Source organism: Trachypithecus francoisi, unplaced genomic scaffold (genome assembly GCF_009764315.1).
Source record: "Trachypithecus francoisi isolate TF-2019V2 unplaced genomic scaffold, Tfra_2.0 Lachesis_group16, whole genome shotgun sequence".
Lineage (NCBI taxonomy): Eukaryota > Metazoa > Chordata > Mammalia > Primates > Cercopithecidae > Trachypithecus > Trachypithecus francoisi.
The window spans coordinates 28,653,357-28,668,096 of NW_022681461.1; the positions used below are offsets into that span (position 1 = coordinate 28,653,357).

At 44.7% G+C, this 14,740-nt stretch overlaps 1 protein-coding gene across 1 annotated transcript in view; it reads right to left on the bottom strand.

Moving 5' to 3' along the window:
• Nucleotides 1-9,246, bottom strand: part of TJP2 (tight junction protein 2) — a 140,623-nt gene extending 131,377 nt beyond the window's left edge. The window contains exon 1 of the mRNA XM_033237145.1: nt 8,673-9,246. The gene's annotated coding sequence lies outside the window, so the exon portion shown is untranslated. The remainder of the gene's footprint in view (nt 1-8,672) is intronic.
• Nucleotides 9,247-14,740: the final 5,494 nt, after the last annotated feature.

A 14,740-nucleotide genomic window follows, 5' to 3' on the forward strand; every position in this document is an offset into this window, starting at 1 on the left:
ACATAACGAAATGAAGGCAGAAATAAAGATGTTCTTTGAAACCAATGAGAACAAAGATATAACATACCAGAAGCTCTGGGACACATTTAAAGCAGTGTGTAGAGGGAAATTTATAGCACTAAATGCCCACAAGAGAAAGCTGGAAAGATCTAAAATTGACACTCTAACATCACAATTAAAAGAACCAGAGAAGCAAACACATTCAAAAACTAGCAGAAGGCAAGAAATAACTAAGATCAGAGCAGAATTGAAGGAGATAGAGACACAAAAAACCCTCCAAAAAATCAATGAATCCAGGAGTTGGTTTTTTGAAAAGATCAAAAAATAGATAGACTGCTAGCAAGACTAATAAAAAAGAAAAGAGAGAAGAATCAAATAGACGCAATAAAAAATGATAAAGGGGATATCACCACCAACCCCACAGAAATACAAACTGCTGTCAAATAACACCTCTATGCAAATAAACTAGAAAATCTAGAAGAAATGGATAATTTCCTGGACACTTACACTCTCCCAAGACTAAACCAGGAAGAAGTTGAATCCCTAAATAGACCAATAGCAGGCTCTGAAATTGAGGCAATAATTAATAGCCTACCAACCAAAAAAAGTCCAGGACCAGATGGATTCACAGCTGAATTCTACCAGAGGTACAAGGAGGAGCTGGTACTATTCCTTCTGAAACCATTCCAATCAATAGAAAAAGAGGGAATCCTCTCTAACTCATTTTACGAGGCCAACATCATCCTGATACCAAAGCCTGGCAGAGACACAACAAAAAAAGAGAATTTTAGACCAATATCCCTGATGAACATCGATGCAAAAATCCTCAATAAAATACTCGCAAACCGGATCCAGCAGCATATCAAAAAGCTTATCCACCATGATCAAGTGGGCTTCATCCCTGGGATGCAAGGCTGGTTCAACATACACAAATCAATAAACGTAATCCAGCATATAAACAGAACCAAAGACAAAAACCACATGATTATCTCAATAGATGCAGAAAAGGCCTTTGACAAAATTCAGCAGCCCTTCATGCTAAAAACTCTCAATAAATTTGGTATTGATGGAACGTATCTCAAAATAATAAGAGTTATTTATGACAAACCCACAGCCAATATCATACTGAATGGGCAAAAACTGGAAGCATTCCCTTTGAAAACTGGCACAAGACAGGGATGCCCTCTCTCACCACTCCTATTCAACATAGTGTTGGAAGTTCTGGCTAGGGCAATCAGGCAAGAGAAAGAAATAAAGGGTATTCAGTTAGGAAAAGAAGAAGTCAAATTGTCCCTGTTTGCAGATGACATGACTGTATATTTAGAAAACCCCATCATCTCAGCCCAAAATCTCCTTAAGCTGATAAGCAACTTCAGCAAAGTCTCAGGATACAAAATTAATGTGCAAAAATCACAAGCATTCTTATACACCAGTAACACACAAACAGCCAGCCAAATCATGAACGAACTTCCATTCATAATTGCTTCAAAGAGAATAAAATACCTAGGAATCCAACTTACAAGGGATGTAAACGAACTCTTCAAGGAGAACTACAAACCACTGCTCAGTGAAATAAAAGAGGACACAAACAAATGGAAGAATATACCATGCTCATGGATAGGAAGAATCAATATTGTGAAAATGGCCATACTGCCTAAGGTAATTTATAGATTCAATGCCATCCCCATCAAGCTACCAATGAGTTTCTTCACAGAATTGGAAAAAACGGCTTTAAAGTTCATATGGAACCAAAAAAGAGCCCACATTGCCAAGACAATCCTAAGTCAAAAGAACAAAACTGGAGGCATCACGCTACCTGACTTCAAACTATACTACAAGGCGGGTTATTCTATCGACAACCCAACCCTTAGAGGGAGTGATTAATTATTTTTATAATTAGATTGGATTTACGTGCAGAGGTCATAAATGTTTTTGTAGTTGAAGTACAACGATGGTTTTTCATATCATTAGTCATGGTTGGAGCCCATGTGGAAACGATGTCATATATTTTATTTATATTAAGTGTATTATTAGTTATAGGGGACAGTAACCAAAACAGCATAGTACTGGTACCAAAACAGAGATATAGACCAATGGGATAGAACAGAGTCCTCAGAAATAATACCACACATCTACAGCCATCTGATCTTTGACAAACCTGAGAAAAACAAGAAATGGGGAAATGATTCCCTATTTAATAAATGGTGCTGGGAAAATTGGCTAGCCATAAGTAGAAAGCTGAGACTGGATCCTTTCCTTACTCCTTATACAAAAATTAATTCAAGATGGATTAGAGACTTAAATGTTAGACCTAACACCATAAAAACCTAGAAGAAAACTAGGTAATACCATTCAGGACATAGGCATGGGCAAGGACTTCATGTCTAAAACACCAAAAGCAATGGCAACAAAAGCCAAAATTGACAAATGGGATCTAATTAAACTAAAGAGCTTCTGCACAGCAAAAGAAACTACCATCAGAGTGAACAGGCAACCTACGGAATGGGAGAAAATTTTTGCAATCTACTCATCTGACAAAGGGCTAATATCCAGAACCTACAAAGAACTCAAATAAATTTACAAGAAAAAAAACAAACAACCCCATCAAAAAGTGGGCAAGGGATATGAACAGACATTTCTCAAAAGAAGACATGCATACAGCCAACAGACACATGAAAAAATGCTCCTCATCACTGGCCATCAGAGAAATGCAAATCAAAACCACAATGAGATACCATCTCACACCAGTTAGAATGGCAATCATTAAAAAGTCAGGAAACGACAGGTGCTGGAGAGGATGTGGAGACATAGGAACACTTTTACACTGTTAGTGGGATTGTAAACCAGTTCAACCATTATAGAAAACAGTATGGCGATTCGTCAAGGATCTAGAAGTACCATAAGACCCAGCCATCCCATTACTGGGTATATACCCAAAGGATTATAAATCATGCTGCTATAAAGACACATGCACACGTATGTTCATTGCAGCACTATTCACAATAGCAAAGACTCGGAATCAACCCAAATGTCCATCAGTGACAGACTGGATTAAGAAAATGTGGCACATATACACCATGGAATACTATGCAGCCATAAAAAAGGATGAGTTTGTGTCCTTTGTAGGGACATGGATGCAGCTGGAAACCATCATTCTCAGCAAACTACCGCAAGAACAGAAAACCAAACACCGCATGTTCTCACTCATAGGTGGGAACTGAACAATGAGATCACTTGGACTCAGGAAGGGGAACATCACACACTGGGGCCTATTATGCGGAGGGAGGATGGGGGAGGGATTGCATTGGGAGTTATACTTGATGTAAAGGACAAGTTGATGGGTGCTGACGAGTTGATGGGTGCAGCACACCAGCATGGCACTAGTATACATATGTAACAAAGCTGCACGTTATACACATGTACCCTAGAACTTAAAGTATAATAATAATAATAAAAAGACATTGAATTGTAGACTAAATAGGTGAATTGTATATAATGTGAATTATATCTCAATGTAACTATTTAAAACAAGAATGGCCAAAGCTAGAAGAGAATTATAGATAGTCTCAGTTAACTAAAAAGTAAACTGAACAGTGCTAGGTCAATGTACGGCTTTTTCTATTTCCTTTGCATTATAAATTTCTCCCAAATGGAGGTGAGCAGCCTTTGTTATCATTTTACATTTTACAAGCCCTTGTACAAATAAGGTCTGTTTGAGTCCACTATAATTCAGGAGCAAGAAAATTATTTCCTTTATTTTATATAACAGCATGTGGCAGCTTCCAGCTTATGAGATTTACTGTGGTTCATTCAGCTGGTTGTAGCAGAGGTCAGTTCTTTTGCACCTAAATCCTGGGTCCTTTCTTCTACACTGTGTAGCATTTCAGGGTGCCAGGTAGGTACTGTCATGCAGAGATGACACTTCTGACCCATCTCAATAAGAAAATGCCCCAAGACTTGATTTTTTGGGGAGCTGGCCTAGCCAACCTAAGACCCCATTCAAGTATAATCCAACTCATGGGAGGTCTCATGGTACCATGGAAAGAACCTTTTGCTTTTGAGTCCTTTGCTCTTTTGAAATTTATTTCCATTTTGGCTCATCCTTTTATTTGCCTCAGGGCCTAGCACAGTACCTGATGTTTCAAAAGATTTGAATGAAGAATTTATGAATACTGACCGGGCGCGGTGGCTCAAGCCTGTAATCCCAGCACTTTGGGAGGCCGAGACGGGCGGATCACGAGGTCAGGAGATCGAGACCATCCTGGCTAACACGGTGAAACCCCGTCTCTACTAAAAATTACAAAAAGCGAGCCGGGCGAGGTGGCGGGCGCCTGTAGTCCCAGCTACTCCGGAGGCTGAGGCCGGAGAATGGCGTAAACCCGGGGGGCGGAGCTTGCAGTGAGCTGAGATCCGGCCGCTGCACTCCAGCCTGGGCGACAGAGCGAGACTCCGTCTCAAAAAAAAAAAAAAAAAAGAATTATGGATACTGTACACAGCTTGTCATGCATTATATCTCAATATAACTGTTGGAGGTGAAGGGGAGTGAGTAAGGAATTTCTTATTCTACGTGGGAGGACCATGAAAAGAATCATGATTTCAAGCAAGCAGACCCAAAGTGGCCTCAATTTTCTCTTCCGTAAAATGAGAAAAAAAGGAATACCATGCTCACGGTTGCCATAAAGATTTAATGACAGTATATCTGAAAAACCCTGTTTCACAATGGGCACACAACTAATGTTCATTAATGCTAAATCAAATACTAGCCCAGTACCTTGATATCTCCTATGGAGACCAGTAGTTCTGGGCATGGGATTCTAAAGTTCAATGATGATCAATATCAAAAGGTGCTGATTAGATTTGCCAAACTTGAACTGTCTACCTAATTATAAGGAAAAAACTATTGTTAATTTTATTTCATGTTGTATATAAAATTGTGTTCTCTTGTAACTTCAGATTAATTTTATATCTTGGTTTGCACTCACATTCGAGTGTGTGTGTGTGTGCATGTGTGTTTATTTTAGTGACCCCAAACCTAGTTACATATCAGACTCAAGCTGTGCCAGGCGCAGTGGCTCATGCCTGTAATCCCAGCACTTTCGGAGGTGGAAGCCGAGGTGGGCAGATCACCTGAGGCCAGGAGTTCAAGACCAGCCTGGCCAACATGGACAAACCCCATCTCTACTAAAAATTAGCTGGGCATTGTGGTGCATGCCTATAGTCACAGCTGCTTGGGAGACTGAGGCACAAGAATTGCTTGAACCCAGGAGACAGAGGTTGCAGTGAGCTGAGATGGCGCCAGTGCACTCCAACCTGGATGATAGAGTTAGACTCTGTCTCAAAAAAAAAAAAAAAAAAATCACTCAGGCTGCTATTAAATGCACAGATTGTAGTATAAAGACTTTGACTTGGCCAGGCACAATGGCTCACACCTGTAATCCCAGCACTTTGGGAAGCCGAGGTAGGTGGATCACCTGAGGTCAGGAGTTTGAGACCAGCCTAACCAACATGGAGAAACCCCGTCTCTACTAAAAATACAAAAATGAGCTGGGCGTGGCAGCACATGCCTGTAATCCCAGCTACTGGGGAGGCTAAGGCAGGAAAATCACTTGAACCTGGGAAGCGGAAGTTGCAGTAAGCCAAGATTGCGTCATTGCACTCCAGCCTGGGTGACAGGAGCGAAACTCCATCTCAAAAAAACAAACAAAAAAAAGAGTTTGACTTAGTAAATCTGGAATATTTGGAGAGTTTCTACTTTTACTAAGCTACCAGGTAATTCCCCAAACATCACTGAATCACTGATAAAACCATTCACTGGACATTTTCTAAGAAATGTTTTCTTATGTAGATTGCAAAACGCATCCATTTACCAAATAAAACTCTGAACTATGTTGTTATTTCAGAAGAGAACATACTATAGGAGGGCAAATCTTTTCTCTCCTGCCTTACTAGAATTAAAAGGAAGTAATAACATTCTGAAAGTCTGTGAACACAGGAATCTTCTGAAGAGAGAATGTTCTGCCAAATCTTGCCGTTTGAATTATCTTCATTCACCATTTCAAAGGGACTTTTCAATCAAAGGAAGCTGTAAATTCTTACTACAAGTTGATAACCTTATTCTGATGAAAGTCATAACACAAGAAGAGTCAAGGATCAAGAAAAAATAGCGGAGGCTCACACCTGTAATACCAATACTTTAGGAGGCCAAGGTGGGAGGATGGCTTAAAGCCAGGAGTTCAAGACTAGATTGGGCAGCAAAGCGAGAACCCGATCTACAGAAAAAAATAATAATAATAATTTAAATTAGCCTCTACAAAAATAAACAAAATTAGCCAGGCGTGGTAGCGTGCACCTGTAGTCCCAGCTACTTGGGAGGCTGAGGTGGGAGGATCACTTGAGCCTGAGAGGTTGAAGCTGCAGTGAACCAAAATCGCACCACTACACTCTAGCCTGGAAACACAGCAAGTCTCTGTCTCAGAAAATAAAATAAAATAATGGAAAAACAAAAACAAAAAAACTAAACCCAGTATCAACAGGACACCTAAGATGAGGCCAGTTCAGAGAAGCGCAGAGTTAGAGATCATCAGGCATCCATGCTTAGTTAATTAGAGCAGGTTGAGCACTGGGTAACTCCATTCCATTTCAGTCAAAATAGGAAACCCTTGAGGGTTTACAGTTGTCTCTATTAAAGAAAGTACATGTACTCTAAGAACCTTGAGCTATAGTGCTTTGTCTACCCAGGAATTCCCAAATGTTTGTTCATATTCTGCCAGCATGATTCTACTACACATTTACTATACATTCTCTTATTTTTTGAGACATTTACTGTACATTCTTAGTCAACATCTTCTGCTTCCTCCAAAAAATATAATAATAATAATTAAAAGTATCCAGAAGCCCGGGGGTTGGGGAAAGGAGGGAATAGGGTATTCTAATGGCTTTCTGTTTGGGATGATGAAAAATTTCTGGAAATGGGTAGTGGTGATGGTGACACAACATTGTGAATGTACTTAATGCCCGTGAATTAAGGGTACATTTTTAAATGGTTTAAATGGTACACTTTATTTTATGTATATTTTACCAAATATAATCATAAAAATCATAGAATCAAAAAAAAAAATCACAGGCCAGTATGTTAATCACATTTCCTGTCACCCTGGGGTGTAGAGTGTTGGTCCTGGTGGGCAAAACAAAGATTCAAATACATAACTTGATGGAAATGTAAAGCACTCCTTGAAAGCTGAACAGAAAACTTCCCTCCAACATACCTAGGCCAGGGCTTCTCAGAGTTTAATGTGCCAATGGATCCCTTGGGTGATCTTGATTCAGCAGATCTGGGTGGGGCCTGAGATCCTGCATTTCAGAAGGCCTCCAGGTAATGTAACCGTGAACATGGACCTTACTTAAAGTGGCAAGACACCTGAACACTTCAAAGTACACAGAATGTCACCCTATCACCAACTAGAATAACAGTCTCCTCACCAGGAGACGAAGAGGATAGATAGTATCTCTCAAGTGAATTGGTTAAGGGCTTAACTTACCTATCGACCACGTTTGTGGAAATGCGTTTAGAAACCTGCACAGAAGACCTGCCTGCGGAGGCCTCCCTACGGAACCCGCCCACCTCTGGGACTGGGAAGCAGCCACAGACAATAAGGATAGTTGAAACACTTAGTTGCGCAGAAAGCCCTCGTGCAAACTTCAAAACACTCTTGAAAATGCCCTTCTCAAGCTCGAAGAATGCCTGGAATTCAGTGGCCTTTTTCCAACATAAAGATCTCTGACTCGGTTTTGACTGAGAGCTCCCTACAGAAGAACCTTGCAATGCATCCCTGGAAAACTGACAACGCCCTGTATATGCTGACAAGCTCGGCCCCTCCCTTACAAATGGGTCAGAAAGCGAAATTTGTTGCTGTTGTTGTTGTTGTTTAAATGTCTTCTAAGGCTCTGCCGCGTTAGGCGGAGGAGATCCCCGTTTTTCGGGCTGCGCGAGCAGGGCGAGCACCTCCAGGGCTGTACAGTCAAGCTCTCTGGAGTGCGGAGTTTTCAAGCCCCGCGGCGGAGGCTCAGCGGGCACTCAGGCAGCCCCACCAGCTTCCAATAACCAGCGCCGCGCTCCGCTCGCGTCACTCCAAGGCACCGGCTCCTGCCCCCTCCAGATACGGTTGGCTGCGCCAACAGAAACTCAAAGGCCCTTTTAATCGGGTAAAAGAGAAGCTCAGCAGAAAGTGAAACAGTTTCCGTCCCTTGAGTGAAAGGGTGCCAGGCCAGGGGGGAGAAAGAAGGTGGCTCCCAGACACCTGTGGCTGCCGCAGGTGCGTGTTCAGGCACACCTGTTGATGATTCCCCCAAAAAGACCCCGAGGCGCTGCCGCCCCGGGGGCGATGGGGAAGCAGGGAAAAAGTAAATGTCCGATGAAGTACACCGCGCACTCTGCAGAGAAACCTAGGGGACGTCAACCCCTACTTACTCGCGCTGCCCCCACCCCCGCCTGCACAAACGACCCAGGGCACCAGCGCGAATTCTCGCCCACCAAATCATTCCCTGGCCAAAGTAGGGGCAGGAGGGAAGGCATCTCGGCGACGCTTGGGCACAAGCTGCCGCGCCTCGGCGGCTCTCCCAGGGCGCGCTGCAGGCAGCACCGGGGCCGGGGAGGGAGACAGGAGGGTACTCGCCTAGAGCGGGTGGCGGCCGCGGCCGGCGGTGTCGGGCGCTGGGCGAGGACGAGGGCGGCTCTCCGCGGCGCTGGGCGGCGCGGCACTAGTTGCTGGGCTGGTGTCCACTGCGCTCCCTGCGCGCGTCGCTGGCAGCACTTCACCCGAGCCGGAGTGCGGGAGGCTCCCCGGGAATGGGAGGGCGCCAGCGGCCTCCGCGGCTGCTCCCGTATATTATTGTGACTTGGGCTATTTCCTGTTTAGAGGTTTGAGAGAAGGGGAAAAAAAATCCAGGGTGGGGGCAGGGGGAGTTGGGCGGTGGCGAGCCAGAGAACGGCGACCGGGAGGGGAAGGAGGTGGGCGGCGGCTGTCACCTTCTTCCTTGAGACCAGAGGGTTCTGGGCGCGCGAGACCGGGAGGGAGAAGCAGCTGCTCGCAGCGCTACTTTGGGGTGTCGGGGAGGGCGGACAGGGTGGGCCTGCACGGACGCCACCCAGCGGTGGGGCAGGGGCCGCGGCCGCCTGGGAGACCTTTGTCACTGGAGCCTGCGCGCCCACTTTGCCGCCTCTTTTCTTTTACACAGAAGTGCAGCTCAGCTTCTTCCCAGAGCGGGTGCAAGAAGAATTTGCTGGGCTTCTTTCTCTATGCGTGCCCAGGTCCGATTCCTGATCCTTTCCAGGGTATGGGCAAGGAGGAGGTTAGCTCCTCTACCCTTCAAAGCCCCCGGGAAGCATGGTTGTGTGCCACTGTGGGTGCGCGGGGGGCTCTTGGAGGGGCGGGGAGGTCACTGCTTTTATTGAGGGGTGTGAGACAAGTTAATGATTTTAGTGTAAAGTTAACTTTTACGACCCGCTTCCGTTCCCCTCCCCCGCCAGTCTCGCCCTTGCCGGGATCACTGGGTCTGAGGCCCCAATCCGGAAATACCGGTTCCTCCACCCGGACAATAGGTGAGGGCGGGAGCGCTACCCAGAAAGCCTGCTTAGTCACCTCGGGAGTCCCTGCTCAGTCGGGAGGGCAGAACCCTCCCAGTGTCCAGGCCTCCACCTGGCAAGCAGGTGCCCCTTCGGTTTAACATGGCTTGTTAAAAACCCTGGGAAGAGAATGGGGACTTAGTGTTTAATCGGTAGAGTTTCAATGTGGGATGGCAAAAAGTTCTGGAGACCTAGAGTGGGGATGTTTGCATAACAGTGTTAGTATACCTAATAATGCTGTAACTGCCCAGTGGGTTCACCTTGCCCGCTGCCTAGACAGAGAGGATTTATCAAGACAGGGGAATTGCAATGGTGAAAGAGTAATTCACGCAGAGCCGGCTGTGAGGTAGACCGGAGTTTTATTATTACTCAAATCAGTTTCTTCACGCATTCGGGGATCAGATTTTGTTTGGTTGGTTGGTTGGTTGGTTGGTTTAGGGTTTTTTGTTTGCTTGTTTTGTTTGAAAGCGAGTTTCGCTATTGTCGCCCAGGCTGGAGGGCAGTGGCATGTGCGATCTCGACTCACTGCAACCTCCACCTGAGTTCAAGCGATTCTCTCGCCTCAGCCTCCTGAGTAGCTGGGATTACAGGTGCCCGCCACCACGCCCAGCTAATTTTTACGTTTTTCGTGGAGACGGATTTCACCACGTTGGCCAGGCTGCTCTGGAACTCCTGACCTCAGGTGATCCACCCGCCTCAGCCTCCCAAAGTGCTGGGATTACAGGCCTGAGCCACCGCAACGTGCCCTGAGTTTTTAAAGATAATTTGGCGGGTAGGGGCTTGAGAAGTGGGGAGTCCCGATTGGTCAGGTTGGAGATGGAATCACAGCGGGGTCGAAGTTAGATTTTCCTATGTCTTCTGTTCTTATCTGCGATGGCAGAACTGGTTGGGCCAGGTTACTGGTCTGGGTGGTGTCAGCTGATCCATGGAGTGCAGGGTCTGCAAAATATCTCAAGCACTGCTCTTAGGTTTTACAATAGTGATGCTATCCACAGGAGCAAATTTGGAGAGGTTCAGACTCTTGGATCTCGAAGCTGCAAGACCCCTAAATTGTTAATTTCTAATCTTGTAGCTAATTTGTTAGTCCTGCAAAGGCAGACTGGACCCCAGGCAAGAAGGGAATATTTTCGGGATAGGGCTGTTATCAATTTCGTTTCAGAGTCAAACCGTGAATCGAATTCCTTCCCAAAGTTAGTTCCTCCTATGCCCAGGAATGAACAAGGACAGCTTAAGGGTTAGAAGCAAGATAGAGTCAGTTAGGTCTGATTTCTTTCACTGTCATAATTTCCTCAGTTATAGTTCTGCAAAGGCAGTTTCAGTGCCTTACATTGTGCACTTAAAAATGGTTAAAACGGGCTGGGCACGGTGGCTCACGCCTGTAATCCCAGCATGTTGGGAGATCGAGTCGGGCGGATCACGAGGTCAGGAGATCCAGACCATCCTGGCTCCCACGGTGAAACCCCGTCGCTACTAAAAATACAAAAAATTAGCCGGGCGTGGTGGCGGGCGCCTGTAGTCCCAGCTACTCGGGAGGCTGAGGCAGGAGAATAATAGCGTGAACCCAGGAGGCAGAACTTGCAGTGAGCGGAGATGGCGCCACTGCACTCCAGCCTGGGCCACAGAGCGAGACTCCTCTCAAAAAAAAAAAAAAAAAAAGGTTACAACGGCTGGGCTGGGTGACTCAAACTGTAATCCCAGCACTTTGGGAGGCTGAGGCAGGCAGATCACTTGAGGTCAGGAGTTCGAGACTACCCTGGTCAACGTGGTGAAACCCCATCTCCACTAAAAATACAAAAATTAGCTAGGCATGCTGGCGCATGCCTGTAATACCAGCTACTGGGGAGGCTGAGGCAGGAGAATTGCTTGAACCTGGGAAGCAGAGGTTGCAGTGAGCCGAGATCTCACCATTGCACTCTACACTCCAGCCTGGGCAACAGAGTGAGACTCCGTCTCAAAAAAAAAAAAAGTTAAAACAATACATTTTATGCTGTGTATATTTTACCACACACACAAAATTCTCAGTAGGATGCCATCACTCACTGCAGACAACTTTGCTTAGGACTGCCAAACTCTTCTTCCCCACGCAAACTTTTGCCAGAAGTAATAGAATGGATAACAGTACTTTTTATAAAACTCAGGTTTAGGCCAGACATGGTGGCTCACGCCTATAATCCCAGCGTTTGGGGAGGCCAAGGCAGGCAGATCACGAGGTCAGGAGTTCGGAGACCAGCTTGGCCAATATGGTAAAACCCCGCCTCTAGTAAAAATACAAAATTAGCCAAGCATGATGGTGCATGCCTGTAATCCGAGCTACTTAGGAGGCTGAGTCAGGAGAATCGCTTGATCCCGGGAGGCGGAGGTTGCAGTGAGCTGAGATTGTGCCACTGCACTCCAGCCTGGGTGACAGAGCAAGACAATGTCTCAAAACAAAAACAGAAACTCAGTTTCATTTAGGTTAGACTTCTGATGATACCCATCAACAACTTATTTCAACAAGAGGAAAGATCAAGCCTGAAGAACACTGCAATTTTAAGAAAGATGAACAATAATTTGTCAGAAACTAGGGTATTAACAAAGTAATAAAGGTGTATGTAGGATACACATACACCTACAGTATGCTACTGTTTACCTATGAAAGCAGTAAAAAAAAAATTACCCAGGTGTGGTGGCGGGTGCCTGTAATCCCAGTTACTTGGGAGGCTGAGGCAGAGAATTGCTTGAACCCAGGAGGCAGAGGTTCCAGTGAGCCAGATCGCGCCACTGCACTCCAGCCTGGGCAACAGAGCAAGACTCTCAAAAAAAAAAAAAAGAATATACCATGTTTTATGCATTCGCCTTTGGAATGACATAAATGTTTTACATTCTTATGAAACAAAACTAAATTTTAAAAAAGCAAAATGCAACACATGAACACTGGTATCAAGTCGGTAGCTTAACAGTGTAAAGGGAAATTATATAAAGTGACTTTAAAACACAATTATTGCCAGGAGCAATGGCTCACCCCTTTGGGAGGCCGAGGTGGCCAGATCACCTGACATCAGGAGTTGGAGACCAGCCTGGTCAACATGGAGAAAACCCATCTCTACTAAAAAAAAATACAAAAATTAGCCGGGCTTGGTGGCACATGCCTGTAATCCCAGCTACTCAGGAGACTGAGGCAGGACAATCACTTGAACCAGGGAGGCAGTGGTTGCAGTGAGCCCAGATCACCCTGCTGCACTCCAGCCTGGGCAATAGCGCCAGATTCTGTCTCAAAAGAAAACAAAAAACAAAAAACCACACACAGACACAATTAATTGTTTGGGCTGGACAAAGTGGCTCATGCTTTTGATCCCAGCACTTTGGGAGGCCGAGGTGGGAAGGTCACTTGAGGCCAGGAGTTTGAGACCAGCCTGGTCAACAGGATATCTCTACTAAAAATACAAAAATAAGGCCAGGCCGGGCACGGTGGCTCAAGCCTATAATCACAGCACTTTGGGAGGCCGAGGAGGGCAGATCATGAAGTCAGGAATTTGAGACCAGCCTGACCAACATGGTGAAACCCCGTCCCTACTAAAAATACAAAAAAATTAGCTGAGTGTGGTGGTGCGTGCCTGTAATCCCAGCTACTCGGGAGGCTGAGGCAGGAGAATTGCTTGAACCAGGAGGTGGAGGTTGCAGTGAGTTGAGATCGTGCCATTGCACTCCAGCCCAGGCAACAGAGCCAGACTCCATCTCTAAGTGGGTAAGTAAGTAAGTAAGTAAATAAATAAATAAATAACAGAGCCAGACTCCATCTCTAAGTAAGTAAATAAATAAATAAACAAACAAATAAATAAAGTAAAAATACAAAAATTAGCCAGGCATGGAGGCTGAGGCACAAGAATTGCTTGAGCCCAGTGAGCGGAGATCGCATCACTGCACTCCACTTCAGCCTGGATGACTGAGTGAGAAAATCCACAATTTTTTGACTCTATGTCCTTTGGGGATATACCTAAGGACAAAGAGAACTTTAAGAAAAAAAAAACTATAACCTTTTTCAGTAATCATAATGTTAGCAGTAATTATGTTAATATCCTTAGAAATCAAGAATTTTCTTTTTCTTTTTTTTTTTTTTTTTTGAGACAGAGTCGCATTCTATTGCCCAGGCTGGAGTGCAGTGGCGCGATCTCCGCTCACTGCAAGCTCCGTGTCCCGGGTTCACCCCATTCTCCTGCCTCCGCCTCCTGCGTAGCTGGAACTACAGGCACCCGCCACCACGCCCAGCTAATTTTTGTATTTTTAGTGGAGACGGGGTTTCGCCATGTTGGCCAGGGTGGTCTCAATTTCCTGACCTCGTGATCCACCCACCTCGGCCTCCCAAAGTGCTGGGATTACAGGCGTGAGCCACCGTGCCCAGCCAAGATTTTTCAGTGTAAAAGATAAATATAAAATCAAAGAAGTTGAGCAATATTAAAATTTGAGTTGGAATCATTACTTATAACTCATGATGTACTTTTCTTAAAATAAATAAATAAATAAAATTTATAAGTCCACGATCTACTCACTGAAAACAAACAATAACCAAACTGACAGGAACAACTCAGATCCCACACTATGCTCTCAAAATACCATTTTCCTTCAAAAGGTTCTACTTATCCTTGGAGACGTAGTTGATAATAGGTCTAGAGTAAGATGAATGCCAAATAAGCCTGGAATATCTTGCCAATTCAGAAAGCAAGGAAGCTCTCAGAAACAAATTTATTTGAAATGTCATCTGGAACCAATTTGCAGAAACTCTTACTGGCCAAAGTGGAATAAATTTGAGCATCAATAAGAAAAATAACAGCAATAAATTGAGACATATCAAATATTTGTATATCCATGAGTCATAATGATGCTTTTTAAAAAATCTTAATTGCTCAACTTTGGAAATACAATAGAACTAATTCATTATTTTGAAAGATGGCAAATGGTAAATGAAGGCAAAGAATTGCACATTTTGCCTGCCTTTTCTGGATCTAACATTTCCTATGTACCATTTCAGATCTTCTTGGCCTTACCTGTCTTATTCCAGCCACTATTGTAGCAACAAGTTCCAGGTGGGCTCTGACCAGCTTTATGCAGGGACAACCCTTAAAAACCGTACCACTTGATTGG